Source organism: Pollicipes pollicipes, unplaced genomic scaffold, assembly GCF_011947565.3.
Source record: "Pollicipes pollicipes isolate AB1234 unplaced genomic scaffold, Ppol_2.1 Scaffold_6052;HRSCAF=7182_pilon_pilon_pilon, whole genome shotgun sequence".
NCBI classification, from domain to species: domain Eukaryota; kingdom Metazoa; phylum Arthropoda; class Thecostraca; order Pollicipedomorpha; family Pollicipedidae; genus Pollicipes; species Pollicipes pollicipes.
The window spans coordinates 7,212,006-7,228,873 of NW_023596805.1; positions in this window are offsets into that span (position 1 = coordinate 7,212,006).

Here is a 16,868-nt window from a genome sequence, read left to right on the forward strand (position 1 = left end):
ATATATATATATATATATATAAAATCCCAAAAGTCAGCAGTCACTATCATTTAAGTACCCTGTCAACGTTTCTATATATGGTGAAACATATAGATTGATATACACACATATATATGTATATATATACATATATATATATATATATATATATATATATATATATATATATATATATTGTGCTGTTAGATATGCAATGTTCCTGCTTTCGCAGTGGCGCTCGTTGCTAACAGACGGGAGACCGGTCCAGAGCTTTGTCCATGTCCAGTAGCCTCGCGTGCGCCATTTACCGCTTTAGGAAAAATTGGCGTCAGATGAAATCATGTACTGTCGGCTATACAGTGATACGACCGCTGATAATTGCATGAGAATTTCGTCTCCATCTGTAGCATGGGGTGGTGTTATGACATGTAAATGAGAATCGTAAAAGCTGCTGTTTAACAGCAGGCAGTGATCATCTGCTTGTGTATAGGCGTAGCACGTCTCGGGCGTTACTGTTTCCAGCTCATGTCTCTAATGTTTCCTGCGCTAGCAGTGATTAGCACTTCTTCCCGCGTCTGCGCATGGCCTCAGGCCTGAGGCTTTGTTCTTCCATCCGTTTCGTCTACACTGGCTGTCGAACATCACTTCAAGCCATGAATTAGCGCTTCAAATACCGGCGCCCGCGATCATTGACCTTCAGGGGTCACGCTAAAGCGAGATTACGCGTGACAACGCGAGACAACGCGAAGTCAGGATATCTGGGGCTGCTGTGTCCCGTGCGATCGAAACATCGCCTAATGATGTCTCGCTGCGGCCAAAACGAGGTCTTGTTAGAAGTGGAAGGCCCATTTAGCACTGATGCGAAGCGTAACTTAGCTCTGCTTTATCCGCAAAGCACGTCATTAATTACCGCGTCCATGACAGGTAGATGAGGGGCAGTCCAAAGCTCAAATAGCATCTGGACAAAAAGCCATCATGCATACTGCATGTATTTTTTTCGGTGGAGTTGTGAATGGCCTTCGGTGGGAGCGCTACGAGCACTCCTACACCCAGTGGGGAGGTCACGCTCCCGCAGGTCAACCAAACTCTGCTGAGAAAAAGTTTTCGTCTGTAACAAAAACGAGAAAGAAGTGGAAGGCTAAGAAACAAAGCCAGACGCGTGCATCTGTAGATAACACACTTACAGCATAGCAAACGGCGCCACGTGCCGAACAGGAAAGCAAACCATTCATGCATCGTTGGTGCTTTAACACGCACCCAGTTGCTGAGGCTATACGGCGTCGCCTCCCTCCGTCCCTGGCAGGAAGGGCGGGCACTGCGGGGGATCGAGCCCCGCACCTCTGGTGTCCCAGACGCATAGCAGTGCAAGCCGATCCAAACCATGAATGTTAACTGTTCAGTACACGTGCCAAGCCATCAGCATATCCGAAAATCATGTCGATGAAATATGCTCATGGCTTGGCCTCAAAATGTATTATACGCTACTCTAATTATCGTACAAGCTTGTTATACATCCCATGAACCGTGGCCGCCGGCTCCTCCGAATTTTGGTTCGGTATTACAGTAATACCGTCATGTACTGTTTGGCACTGCCAGTAAGTTTGGAAAAGCCGTCTTGGCATTTTGCTGCGTAATTGCGCGGCAAAAATGGAAGACAGGTCGTTGCACTCCCATTTCCATAAACGCGACGGTGATTCCCGAGCAACTGCTCCTGCATTTGCACCGCTGGCACCATGACACCCTTATTGGAGCACTCTTGGGACCAATAGCAGTCCCATTAGAGCGCTAGCGAGACAATCGCGGCCAGATTAGGGCACCTACGTCCGCAATAAATGAAAGTAATATGCTTGAAGAGCCACATTCCGGCGCAACAGGCCTCCTGTATTCCGCTACAGCGTAAATGGAAGCCAGAAAATATTTTAGAAGGAAGACGCATTCTGCCCAAAACATTTGTTGATGTCAAGAAGACGCCGTCACACGTCTGAAAACGCTAAAATTTTGTGGCCGTGTGTATTTGAACCGCGAAAGCATCTTGAGCTGAACAAGAATCTAGCGGATTTTTCTGAAAAAGCTTGATGACGATGATGATCACTTTGCGGATGCTCTTAATGTTTTTGTTTTGTTTTTTCTTCACATATGTTTACGGCGTCATACTAATGGCCGGGTATGAACGTAATGACTGAAGAGGAGCTCCGTCCATTTGGTATAAATTGCATTGAAAATTCACAAGACGACCACTGAGCAAATCCAGACCACATGAATCTAGTTGCGCCCGGTTTAATCCCTCAGAACACCGTTTTCATAAAAGTGCACAACATTACAAGCTGATGCTCTGAGCCTCCTTCAGCGACTGCAGCCAAGCAAGATGCATAGTCAGCTGGGGTTTAGATGTAGTAAGAAGGGCAATACAAAACTGATTGACGGAAAAGCACGATGGCTTGATCTCAGCTATAGGCACACGTTTCAACGAACGCCCATGTTATCGTGCCAGGTCTGGGACGCCGCTTGCCTCAACAGTAACAGTGCCGCAACAGTAACGGTGCCGCAACAGTAACAACCAACAGTAACACAGTGCCTTAACAGTAACAGTGCCGCAACAGTAACACCAACAGTAACAACAGTGCCTCAACAGTAACAGTGCCGCAACAGTAACAGTGCCGCAACAGTAACACCAACAGTAACAACAGTGCCGCAACAGTAACACCTGTTGCCCAATAACCGGCTTAACCTGCGCCCAAGATGCTGATACCACTTAATTCGATGAGATTCTAAGAGGGAAGAAAATGGGGCGAATCCAGCTGGTGCAAGTTTGTTCACCGGATCTTAAATATGCCGGGAATGGGTTTTAACGCAATCAGCTATGGTCCGTCTTAGTCGCAGATCCAACGCCTAAAAGCCCCGAAGAAAGTCACGCAAAAATGTTACACATGCTCATCAAAAAGTGTTTTTGAATGAATATTTCAGGGATTATATCTCACTTCCCCAGCGATTCTGCCACTTTATTTTAAAACGTGTTCAAAAGATGGGCTAACCCTGTAGCATGATGACCTAAAGTTGCTCGCTAGACGACCTTAGGGCGATTCGGGCTTTAAAACCGGTTATGATGCTCCCGGATAACGAGTCTGACCCCATATTATCCGGCATACCACACCCTTGCACAATGCGCGTGAGCGATGGCCCAAAGGCGGTAGAAACGGAAACGCATGGAGATGCAGCGACTGCTTTTCCTGACTTTTTAAAAGCTGCTTTTGTTTGCACCGTCAAAGAGCTTATTTTGTGTATATCATCTAAAAACTACATTTGCGCATTGTTGCAAACCGAAAGCAAGTGCACGCAATCACCCCAGCGCTTCCAAACTCTGAGCTTGTCTCGTGAACTCGCGCCAGACAACGCGCCACCCCAGCGCTGGATCCGCCCCTGTGCCACACGGCGATGATACGCCGTCCACACCGTTGTCCGGTCACCAGACATGAAACAGGCTGCCCTCGGCGTCGCCAGACTCCCGCACAAAGAGGAGTTGCCAGACCAAGCGGTTGACAAACGCCGTCTCCGAGGGGTTGCCGGGCGCCGCCTCCGAGGGGCTGCCAGACACCGTCTCTAAGGGGTTGCCAGACACCGCTTCTAAGGGGCTGCCAGACGGCGTCCCCCAGGGGTTGCCAGACGCCGTCTCCGAGGGGCTACCAGACACCGTCTCTAAGCGGTTGCCAGGGATCTCGTGCAGCGGCAGCTTATCCGGTGCATCAGGTGCGGGTTGGCGATCGCCTGACGAGCTGCTGCGTGACTTCCGCGGTATATCGAGTGGCCATTTGTGTCGGCAATCGCACTCCCTGTAAGGAGATGGTCCTTGTGTTGCTGCCGGGCGTTCGACGAAAAAGTCTCAAGGGCGAGGCTGTCTATCTGCGGGCGAAGTGTGAGCCGCGTGCCGAGTTCATGGAGAAATTGTGACTTTCAGCGTGTCCTCAGCGGAGTACTGACTACATTTTTCACCTTCATATAAGGTGACTGTGCAGAAATGTAGTGCCTGCCTGACATTTGTATTTGGTAGGCAATTGCAGGCATCGCAGTAAACTGTAAGCGACGGGACAACAGCAACGGACACCGTAGAAGCCGTAAGGTTTTCCGAGGCAAAATAACTCACGCGAATGGGACAACTTTAATTAACTCATTCTCCTGCAAATTGTGTTACTAATCCCCTAAACAAGATCTGTCGCGACATGTTCCCGAGCTTTATCCAGACGCGTACCCAAAGACTGATGACCTGTTACTTGTGGACCACGCTTTGGAAATGGATAGCTTGCCCCGCCTATAGCCTCATTTACGAACACGATTCAAGGGTCTCACTGCTGATGCCAGCCTCTAACACCGATTTACGAACTTTAAAAAGCCCAGAACAAGCTTTGACCGCGATTCCGGGAGCGACCGAACGGCCGAATTCCTGAAAGCCTCGTCTGCTTATTTGTGACACATCTGAAGAAGACGACTTCCTGGCCGCGGAAGTCGTCTTCTTCGACACACGAGTGCATCAATAGCCAGGCAGTGCAGCTGGTGTAGGTTTCACCACGCTATGCCCTATATATCCATCCTATTCATCCTCCACACTGTATTGCTTCAAGCCGCTAGGTGACTGAGAGAATACATCAAGAACATGAGGAATCCTTCCCGCAGAAGTCGGGTTCCACGACATCACTGGTACGACACAAACTCCTACTAACAGGAGTGTCACGACATTATCTCTGCTGGCAGTACTTATACACGACATAAGTGGTACGCGGCAACACTTATCCCGCAAAGTGTTATGCTCTTCATTACTTCAACAGCAAACAGCAACAGTCATTTCTTACAGACGACATTACTTCTGCTGCAAAAACTTATAGGCGACATTAGTGCTACACGACAAAACGTATTCTTCAGAAACTAATACCCGCCACTAATTTTACTGCAAAATCTTATGCACACTTTACTTATGTGTGACATTACTTCTACTACAAAGGCTTCTACCCGACCTTAGCCATTACTATGAGCTTAGATGGCCTAGAATGGAACATCGCGCATCTGGCCTTTCCAGACCTTCTCGAAATTCAGGATAATTCACCAGGTTCATGAACAATACTGCAAACAACTTCACGCAAAAATCAGGCTACTATTCCCCACAACCTAAATCTACGTGATTCAAGGAACAACACACACTACATACATAATAAATGCGCAGGCAGCGAACCACACAGGGATGATAACCAACGCTGAGCCGAACACCCCAGCGCGGAGGTTTTTCCCCGAACAGCCAATCCGGCATGTGCGTGATCGCAGACTAGGCGCCTTCACTGCGGAGGCGTCGATGTGGTAAACCTAGCCCGAGCCGCGAACGGACCGCTCGCCGCAGCGTGATTAAGCAGGTGCAAGGGCAGCTGCGCCGGCTGCGAACGGGCCAGACCATATCTGTCTGGCTGGGGACGGGCCAGACCTTATCTGTCTGGCTGGGGACGGGCCAGGCCACATCTGTTCAGCTTACTGATCAGGTGCCGGGGGCGGTGGCGGTGCTTCGGCTGGAATGTTCGGCAGCGAGCCGGCATCCAGAGAGGCTTCATATGGCGTTGTAAAAATGTCAAAATTAATGTTCAAGGTGTCTTTAAATGCTTCAATAAAAACGTGAGCATTTTCAAAATACGCTTCTTGTATTGTTAATCATGACAATACTCACAGCAGAAACTATATCCTTAAGGATTTTTCTCACAATTACATTATTATAAAATTGACAGCAGAACAAATGGCAGGTTTTACACTTGTTACCGGAGAATGTGTCGTTCAAGCAGGTTCTTGGCGATTACGGGAATAGAAATGCCCCTGAAGAAAATACTTCAGGGCACAGCGTGTAAAATGCTCATAACTTTCGCGATTAAAGGCAACTACCTTCAACTTGCAACTTAGCAACTTAACGTCATACCGAATTGCAACTTTCCCAACGTTTATGACCAAAACCACACAATGAGTCACATCATCATAATCAAGACTTGACGCTTGTACCAACAAAGAACCTCATGCCTTTTGGGTGTAAAATGAACAGGTTGTGTAATTTGCGCAGCCACTCGCAAAATGCATCAAAAAGGCAGCCTGAGGACATTTGCGCTATATTTGCCACCTGACAAGCCCGTTGCACTGCTCAGGCTCGCACCACTTCAACGACCAAACGCTCTTTTGAGGAAAGGAATGCTGTTACGTTTGGCTCAGCTTGACAGGGATCTCAAACAGCTGACTGCGGCAGAGAGTGTGCAATCGCCCGGGTCGGCCCTTGTAACACTGTTACCACGGTGCAATCGCCCGGGTTGGCCCCTGTAACACTGTTACCACGGTGCAATCGCCCGGGTTGGCCCCTGTAACACTGTTACCACAGTGCAATCGTCCGGGTTGGCCCTTGTAACACTGTTACCACAGTGCAATCGCCCGGGTTGGCCCTTGTAACACTGTACCACAGTGCAATCGCCCGGGTTGGCCCTTGTAACCATGTTACCCACAGTGCATCGCCCGGGTTGGCCCTTGTAACACCGTTACCCACAGAATCAAGAGCGAAACTGAATACCACGCACGCCTGGGATAGAACGCGTCGGCACAAGCCGTACATTATTGAGCATCCACGCCAAGCGTGGCTTGCCTGTCCAGGCGGATAATACTCACTGCCCGCATAGAGTAGGTATAAAACACGCTCTGTCACCGATAACAAGAAGCAGACGAAAAGGCGAAAGGCAAGCCGGGTTGCAGCGGCTGCTTCCGCGTCATGTTTATCTTTCTGAAGTTAATGACTCCTAAATCGCATAGGGAACAGACTAACCATGCATCAGCATACGTACAAAGCAGCCTCAAAAAGCGTCATTTGGGGGTCATTAAGCCAGAAAAACCAGTCATTCTGACCTGTCGTAACCTTAGCTTATGGACTTGCCTGACGATTATTTTATTGTATTTAATATCGTAGCACAGCCTTGCTAAAATCTGAGCAGCTATTCAAGAAAACCTCTCCTCGCTGCACTCAGTTTGGGTCATTTCGGAGGGTTCGAAGTCCAATGCAACGCTATAGCGCTCGTAGCAACATTTTCGGCCTTGCCCACACAACCAAAGCCGAAGGCTCCCGTCCATCGATGGCAACGACTAAGGCCGAAGACTCCTGTCTACAGATGCGATAACGCCGGGAGTTTCGGAAGAGTGTTGAACGCCAGGAACTTGAGTTTGGTCGCTCCCCACCCTCATTTACAAAACTGGCCGTGACAGGGAGTGCGGGTGGTGGAGCATGGCAGGGTACAAATCAAAATATCCGTGCTCCATCCCCATTGTCGGCGAGTTCCAGGGTTGACGTCCCCTTTTCAATTAGAAGGCTTTAGCCCGCCCCCCCCCCCCCCCCTCCCCAACTTTGAGAACACAGTGGATGGAAACCCGGGAAGAAACCGTGTGTTGGCTGTTTTGGGAGAAGGTTGCACCTTCCTTGATTGTTCAGCCCCCCCCCCCCGCGCCCCCCCCACTACTCATTTTGTCAAACTACGCCCTTGATGAGCCCCTCGCCCGCCGCGCGGCTTCAGCGACACATCAGCCCCGCGGCTCCAAGGCTGGAAAGTCACACGCGATGACCTCTACTGAAAGAGTAACGCCGATCAATGGCATGTGGGTGTGGCGCGAGGAACGGCCCTTGCTGAGGCGTAGGCGAGAATCAGTCCTTCCTAACGCGTGCGCAAAGAACGGTCCTTACTGAAGCGTGGACCTAGAACGGTTCTTCCTGACGTGTACGTGAGAAACGGCCCTTACTGAAATGTGGACAAGAAACGGTCCTTCCTGACGCGTGCGTGAGGAGCGGTCCTTACTGGCGTGTGCACGGAGAACGCTCTTTTTGGTAGCTGTCTTTTAATCAAGTTCATCCATCTGCCCGGAAGCCGAAGATATTGACCATGATGACGTACCAGCACGCGCGTCGCACGCTGGGTGACGGTGACATGCAGGATGACCAAATTGGTCCAGTGCACCCGTTTTGGGACGTTGAGGGGCATCAGTAAGACAGCTGGCCAAGGCGGGTCCCATATGTGGAACGATTGTGAAGTCATGGAATACTTACAGCTGTCAAATAGGGGAAATGTGCCATAAAAGATCTCTGACAAGGGCAGAACCGTCACATGTGTGGAGCAGAGCTTGACGATCAGACCAGCAGTTTGCAGCAACACCCCAGCCGAGCAGGCGTATACCCGCCTGTAGCCGTTTGGCGGTCTTGCGTTATTAGTATGCTCTCTGGGACGGTGCTGAAAGAGCACTCAACATAACAACCCAACGCACTCGCACTGGGCCATGCGAGGGCTTGACCTGGTTTGGATAGGCTTAACATAGTGTGCTCAGCGTATTGAGCAACATCTCAGCTGGAGAGTCATGCATTTGATTAGCGGGACCGATCTAACCCGGGTTTGGTTGCTTTTTCACATGTTGACCCGAGACACATGCACTTGACGACACCTGTGACTAGACACCTCTGGCCTCAGAGATCCGTTCCGATCCATGTGACCTTAGAGATCCGACACACACACACACACAGACACTCAGACGCCTGTGACCTCAGAGATCCTCGCGGCCCTCACCAACTGGATGCCAAGCCCGGTCACGGCCGCCGGCGCGCCTGTAACGCACATTCTTACAACAAACACCGACCGGCGACAGAGCTCAGGGCAAACACTGGCGACGCGCGCAGGCTTTTCATGCAATATGCATGACGGGTCTTTCTGAGTAGCGACAACAGACCAGGGCCCGGTCGATGAGGGGGGAGGGGAGGGGGAGGTCGAAGGAAGGAAGGGATCGAAGCAGGGGAGGGGTCAGCGCGATGATCTGCGACACGAGCGGCCGCCCGTTTGAGGCGAGTGCCATCGATCTGCGATCTGACGCCTGGTGAGACCTGGGGACGAGCTATGGACAAGCTGGGGGCGACCTGGAGTCGAACTGGGGACGACCTGAGGTCGCACCGGGATGATCCGGGGACAACGTGAGGATGAGTTGGAGCGAGCTGGGGTCAAGCTGAGGACGAGCTGGTGACGACCTGGGGTCGAACTGAGGACAAGCTGGGGACGAGCTAGGGATGACGTAGGGACGACCTGGGGTCAAGCTGAGGACGACCTAGGGACGGCTTGAAGACGAGCTGGGGTCAAGCTGGGGACAAGCTAGGGACGAGCTGAGAACAACGTGCGGAGAGCTGAGGGCAACATGAAGACGAAGTGAAGACGACCTGGGGCGAGTTGGGGTCGACAACGAGTCGACCTGGGAAACGATGTGGAGCGCGCTGGGGGCGTGCTGGGATTGGGCGGACCCGGCGAAAGCGAGGGACGACCAGGCCCAGCGGGATATCTCTAAGATTTCTTCCCTAGGCCCCAGCTGTTCACAACGAAAGAAGACGATGATCCCAAATTCGGTTCGACACGTTCTGAGTAGTCGATCGCTCTGACGTGCGAATCTGCCGTCGCACGCGTAGTCATATCTGGGTAGATGTGCAGTCGGTGCAATTCAGGGAGAGGCAAGACGGATGGGCGATCTGGGGGCCCGACGAAAGCTAATACGCGTCAGCGACGAACCAGCGACGATGGAGATGGAAAGTTCTCCGACGGAAATGGAAAGTTCTCCGATGGAAACGCTGGCCCCATGAAGCCACCCGTTGGTAACACTGGTCATTTGGTGATTCCAGGCGATGCTACACCGGGTGCGGTGTGACCTCCGTCCACAGTTACGGTGTGACCTCCGTCTACAGTTACGGTGTGTCCTCTGTCTACAGTTACGGTGGTGTCCTCCGTCTACAGTTACGATGTGTCCTCCGTCCACAGTTACGGTGTGTCCTCCGTCTACAGTTAAGTGTCTTCCGTCTACAGTTACAGTGTGCCCTCCGTCTACATTTATGGTGTGTCCTCCATCCACAGCTACGGTGTGTCCTCCGTCTACAATTACGTTGCGTCCCCCATTCCGCAGTTACGGTGTGTCCTCCGTCTACAGTCATGGTGTGTCCTCCGTTTACAGTCACGGTCTGTCCTCCGTCTACAGTTGCGGCCCACGGCAACCGGTCACGCGATAACGGCACCGGTTGAGCGGCAGCACCTGTCGTTGTCTACGCTACTTACAAAGGTTGATCAGTCTTCTTTCGCTGCTACGGAGGTCACATCAACGCCGCACTAACTTCCGGTGCCTGTGACCGCCTGTCGCGTGCCAAGATATATCGCGAAAAACCTTGCGGTAGTCTCCACAACACCTATGAAACCGAAACCGTTTACCGCTACCACACACAATTCCAGGACGAAAACTTTCCTTTCTGCTTCCTGACAACGACTGCTTGTCATTTGCCGACAGCGTAACACCATCATGCACCCACGTAGGTGCAACCGCAAAGCCCATGCCGGCAGACCTTGCTCTGGATGTGACACGGGTCAGCTCGGACCTGGGTGTCGAATCACCAGTGTTGAGACCTCTCCGATGACGTCACGGGACCGGGACGCTGAGTCAGCACGTCTCGGCGCCCCCGACGCCGGCCAACCTGCCGGCTTCGGGCCCATGGCTGCAGCGCCGCCACTCCGGACCACGATCTGAATTCCATCCAGGCTATAAAGCCCGCTAAAAGGCTTCATTGTTCTCAGACGTTGGCCGCCGCTTAGGCACGCTCTCGAGACGATGGCCCCGCCGTCCGCGCGAGCGACGCTTTCCAAGTACCTCGGCGGCCAGGAGGAGGCCCTCCAAGCGGCATCCAGCTCTGCCGCGTGCTCTGTGCCCCCATAACGCGGAAATGTGCGCGGCATCCAAACGGGTGGGAATTGACGAGAGTGCGTTGCAGCGAGTGTGGACGGCATTTTAAAAAGCTGGCTCGACGAGGGTGTGGCGCGACGACGGTCGTTTGAGCTGGTTGCCGTGGCCCTCCGCGCGAGGTTCCTGCGCCCATTTGCAGCCCTCATCAGAGCAAGCAGTTTCTTGCAGTTACCTCGGAAACGCAAACGAGCTTCACTGTCATCCGCGCCTGTGTTTGAACATGCTTCTTCAGCTCCTGAGGGTCAAGCCACGTGGCATTGGGTCGGCGACGTTCGATGCTTCCTCCCGCTTCCAGTCGGCTGCGAGGCGAACAGCCACGTCACCATCGGCCTTCACACGTGCCTCATGACCTCTGACCGAGGCATCCTCCCATTGCACTTTGAACGCACAGATCCAGCTTGGTGAGGTAAGTTTAACAGTGCCGTTTAACAGTGCCGTAACTCTCGCCCTCACACAACTGCAATGCTGTGTTCGGCTTTTCCCGTGCATCAGTCACGAAGGAAAGACTTACACATGAAGAGGAGAGTGGTGCACTACATCGATCGCCGCGATCGCCTCAGTAGTGGACATGTCTGTGCCTGGCAACCACTGCGTAGCTCCGCAAGGCTCGGAGCCAATACATCAGCACCTTTGCGGCGCTGAAAGGTCAGCCCATTTCGCGGAGATCGAGAGGGCCGAACGATCGGGGAATGGTGAGGTGAGTGTGAGGTGAGGTGGTGTTGAGGTGGTGTGAGGTGGTGTGAGGTGGGTGAGGTCAGTCAGGTCAGGTGAGGTCAGGTGGGGGTGAGTGGTGTGAGGGGAGATGAGGTGAGATGAGGTGAGGTGAGGTGTGAGATGAGGTGAGGTAAGGTAAGGTAAGGTATGGTAATATAAGATAAGGTAAGGTAGGTGAGGTGAGGTGAGGTGAGGTGAGGTGAGGTAAGGTGAGGTAGGTAAGGTAAGGTGAGGTGGGGTGAGATGCGGCGAAGTGAGCTGAAGTGAGCTGAAGAGGGCTGAAGTGAACTGAGCCGAGCTGAAGTGAGTTGGTGGTAAGGTGAGTTGGGGTGAGGTGAGGTGAGGTGAGGTAAGGTGAGGTGGGGGCGAGGTGAGTTGGGTTATGGTGAGGTGAATTGAGGTGCGGTTCACCGCCCCCATGCATCTCAACGGCGGACCAAGTTTTACCAGCGGGGCTTGTGGTATTGGACATCAGTCAAAATCTGTTGCTTTTTGGTATGTCTGAGAGGTACAATGGTACAGAATAGCTGCATTTCAAACTGTACGGCCCCTTTCAATCCGCCACCAAATACTAAGCGCTTGGTGAGTCGACGGTTATCGCGCAAACACCCATGCAGAGCTGCGTGTATGGCCATGCCACCTCGACCCGACCCCGCACTACCCGACGGTGAGTGTCAGTATGAGGTCAGCCTGTGCCCTGCTAGCAGAGACGGGTCGTCAAGTCCTCCCTGTCTACCTCCCCTGCAGCATCACCCACGTGTTGCGCTTGGCTCGAATCTTGGTTTGTGTAGCGCATTTGTGAAATCTGCGCCTCAAACTTAACACTTGAAACTTGGACCCGATCTGGACAGGTTCCCCGACTCCTGGCACCACTTCTTCCTCCGTTACCACCAGGACTCCTTCCCCTCAACTGGACCAACCCTTCGGCGTTCGTCTCGGGTTTGGCGGCCGGTAGAACCCCTCTCCTGGAGCCACAAGGCAGCTGTCGCGCGGAGCCGTCACGAGCCGCGGAGGCGCTGCTGTCAGCTGGCGCCCTCTGACGGTCGAAATGAGACCGCTGTGGCCGCAACTTACCCCCATATGTTACAGTCATGCGTCTCCCAGGGACTGCCAGTGGACAGGTCTAGCGCCAGAGGCGCGGCCAGGGAGGAAGGAGAGGGGCGGCAGCTCTGGAGGCGCGGGGTCAGGAGGAAGGAGAGGAGACAGCTCTGGAGGCACGTCCAGGGAAGGGAAGGACGGAGCAAATTAGAGGCTCTTTTAAGACATTTGCTGAGATGGCCGATTTTAACTGTAACGAGCGTGTTGAGATAAATGACGCATCTGCTATTACATCGCTGGGTGCCTGTTTCCTCGACCTGCTACATCCACTGCTGACCGTGCATGATGGTGGTAGTGGTGGTGGTGGTGGACCGTACGTGGTGAATAAATTGTGTACCATGTAGGACACCGTGCAGTGAAGATCGCACCCCAGCTGAATCACGTCTGTGTTCCGCTGAATGTGCCGGCCACCAACATTGTGACGACGGATATACTTGGTCCCACCCCTACAAACCACGTACAGCGCGCCATGACTATGGACCCAGCTTCGCACAGCGTTTTCCGACTTGACAGAGCCCAGACTCCACCCCAGGGTCAGCTCAAACAGCGGAGTCCAGAGTCCAGACTTGACCGCATCGTATTGTGGACAATACCCGCCACAGGCGCGGCCGAGGAGAGTAGCGCGGTGTCCCCCCCCCCGCCCCCCCTCTCATGCCCGCATTTTCTCTGTTCATCATAGATGGCTGTGAACAGAAAGTTGCAATCAGAATGATGCAATTTCACTGAGCCCACCCACCCCCTCACGAGGTCCTGACTGTGTCCCTGATATCCACTAGCATTTTATGGAGTCATGCATTGGGTGTCGAGATAGCTTTTTGAAAAACGATGTCATTGTCTTCGCTATCCAATACTGTAGAACCACATGCAGCGTCAGCATTACCCTTCGTCTATGAAACCAAACCGAACCGTGTGGCCGCGAGCACAGCCACGCTCCCTGAGTCACAGCATGACAGTCAGCGACCCAGCCAGTTACCCTCCCGTGTCGACACCTGATTGGAGTGCACCTGGAGTGGTGACTGATCGACCGGTGCGAGGCACGGATCGACCCCGCGGTAGGTCGGTGCAGCCATAGCCTTCCCCGGCACCGTCCCCAATCAGTCAAGCGGGAGGAATCAGACGCTTCAGCCCACTGGTGCGCCCTCCCTCACGCGTCAGCGTTGGCTGGCGCGGAGGGCGGAGGTGGTGCACGCAGTTCGGCGCGAGAGCCTTTCACAAATTTGTTGCATATTCGCACCGGCGTACAGGCACCGGAATGTGATTAGGGTGGTGCAGGTGCTGGATGGAGCTCTGGCTGCCGGGGAGGTGCGGCCGGTATGGAAGTGCCGGATGCCGGCGCGGGCCAACGCTGCTATGAATCGCAAGCGGCCGGGCAGGCATCGATCCTTCGGTGCTGGATTTGTTCTGTTCGGTAGCTGGAGATAGTGCTGCCTGTGGCTCTTAACTATGCAGGGGTAACGATTTTACAGGACGCTACAGAGTCGTTCACGCCGGTAAACAAGCGATAGAGCAAGCATACAAATGTCGGCATTTGTGTCGACCCAAATCTGGGTTGCTGTATCCGGTTGACCAACTGTACCGATAAGCAGAGGATATTCCAAAATGTGTCGCAAGCACAGTGGATTGACATGATCCATACCCAAAGTGGTTAAAGAAGTAAACGTGTTTCCGCTGTAGAACGTGAAGAGCTTTATCCCGAATGCCCGGTGTACGTTTCCTCTAAGTCATTTTATTCTGTATTCACCGTTTCGTTTGTTTTTCAGACTTTGCGTTCATTATGTCCAGAATTGTAAAAGAAAACGATATAATCAAACAAAACATAGGTATAATTTCTCTGCCTGGGCGTTGCAGTACCCTTCCCTAAAAGTACCATTCAGTGAAATGAAAGGAAGCCATACCTTTTCCACTGTGTTGGGTCAAATTTACCTGCCTCCATACTTTTAACTTCGACAATTAATCACATTTGACAATCGATCACATCCAGCATCAATGCGTGCTGTGATCTATCATGCTATTGAACTATATTAGACATTTTAGACAAATGACCACCTAAAAAATTCGCCGTGGATACTTCATTACATTGGCGAAGAACTTGGCCGCTGGGGCCCAATAGCTTTGAAGAAGCAAACAGCATCCATCACTGTTGAAGGGGCAAAGTGGCAGAACACTGGATGCGATTTGCAACAGCCGACTATAAAACATTCGAGCCAACAACTGTCACATTTCCCAGCACAGTGGACGATGATTTCCTACCGGAGGAAGAAAATACTCTAACGATTTCTTGAAGGCGTCGCCGGGCAATGGTTTCAACAGTCACCTTGAACAGCCCGGTGGGAAAATGACCAAAACCATGGTAGTTTCTTAAAACATTGCTTCTGTGCGGAACACAGTGTTTGACGATAAAGGATATCGGTGACATGGTTTTGTACAAGGTGGTGAGAAAACAACGATAATTTTCTCACCAGTCCGGAGTATCACGACTATAAAACTTATTAAGAAAAGGCTGAGAATAGTTAAGGCGTACTGTAGGTACTAATGCAAAGTAATGAAGTCAAACCCTAGCGGCACCGTATTCAAATGACTAAGTTAAAGTATTCGAAATTCAAAATACCCAGCCCGGGACAGCATTTTTCGGCCGACGCCATAAACTTCCGTCACGATTCCGAACGCAACATCACCCAAAAATAACCAACACCAAAACACCAACACCACCACCGCCGCAATCCCCCCGCAGCAAACGCGCACCCGTCCCGCCTGCTGACCTGCGGTATCCGTACGGGCGCGGGGGATTCCGGGCCGGGTCGAGCCGGCCGAACGACGGACGACACACACGGCGCCGCCGGCTGCCGCTGCAATACTGAGCGCCGATGACGCCGGCGCATCAGCTGAGCAGCGGCCGCGACTTGTCAAGTTCAAGGCCGCGGCGGCGGCGCGGCAAAAACGGCCGCTCGGGGGTCACGGCTGGCTCCGGAGCGCGTTTCGGGCACGCGGGTGGGGCGCAGCGTCCACCTAGTCGCGGGTTGAGTGGCGGGCCCGGGGACCGGGGACCGGACCGGCGCGTGGCGGGACGCCGGCCCCGGGGTGGGGCGCGCGACGCCCGCGGAGGCGCCGGCCTCGTTCTCAGTTCATCACCCCGCGCCCGGCGCTCGGCCGATGGACTCCAAACTGGTCTCCGACCTGACGCGGTCGCTGACCGCCGCCGCCGCCCGGTCGTTGCTATCTGGGGCTCATGACCGATGGCGGAGGGTGAGTGGAGGGGCGCGCGGGCAGGTGGCGCTCATTCATTCGAGGGGGCAGAGACGAGCCTCGGGAAGCGGTGGGGAGACGCCGCGTGGGAAAGTCGGTCATGGGCGACGGCAGCAGAATGCTGCATGGGGGGGGGGGGGGGGTGCAGCGTACGGTGAAACTGGTCGTTCAAGGTCACCTGCCGGCCGCGCTACCGGAAGCAGAAGGGCAGACGACCTTTGTCTTTCGCTTGTTCCGCAGATCTGCTCAGTGCAAACGTCCTCACGTTCGCTTCTGAATAGTCGGCTCCTGTCGCAGTTACAGATGGTGGTCTTGACTGAGCCTGAGACTGCATTGAATGCCATGCATGAGTGGCATGTATATGCTTTTTTTCTTCAATTTAAGAAGCCTTTCAAGATGATATTGGAAATGGGACGAAAGCCAGCGATAAGCATTAATGGGGGTTTACGAATTGATTTGGTGTGGCAAAGCATATTCCTTAACAAAAATAGGGTCCACTGTTTTAAAGATGCGAGCGAGACAAACATTGGAGGCGGATAGGGCCCCTTCCACCAAAAAAGGCCAAATTAATTAGGCGTATGACGTTGCAGGAATTTTATTTTTTGACGTCACTGTTATGGACAAGGACAAGGTTACCATAGCAACAACACAATCAACTTAGCTTTCCAGACATTTTTCACAAGTTGTTGCAATTCGCAATCTGTTTGGTATGCACGCCGGTGCAATGATGGAAATTGTTTGCCATTTAGCTTCGGAAACTATTCCTGCATTAAAGATCTATAGACGTTCTTGTACTGGCATGCATATTCACCCCCGTGCTCCAAGCGCTGAATACCGAAGAAACAACGTTCAAGATTGGATTGAGCTTCTGGGTACGCAATTACATATTCGTTCTGCCCATCACTATAATGCAAATGCGCTAAATGGAAGGGCAGCCTCGAATGCAGGCTGGGCGATTCAGCACAAGGGGATTCATTTTGAATGAAGCGTTCCAATGTGCACCTGGTCTTATCCAGTTAGTGGTCTTGGAAAATGTTCCA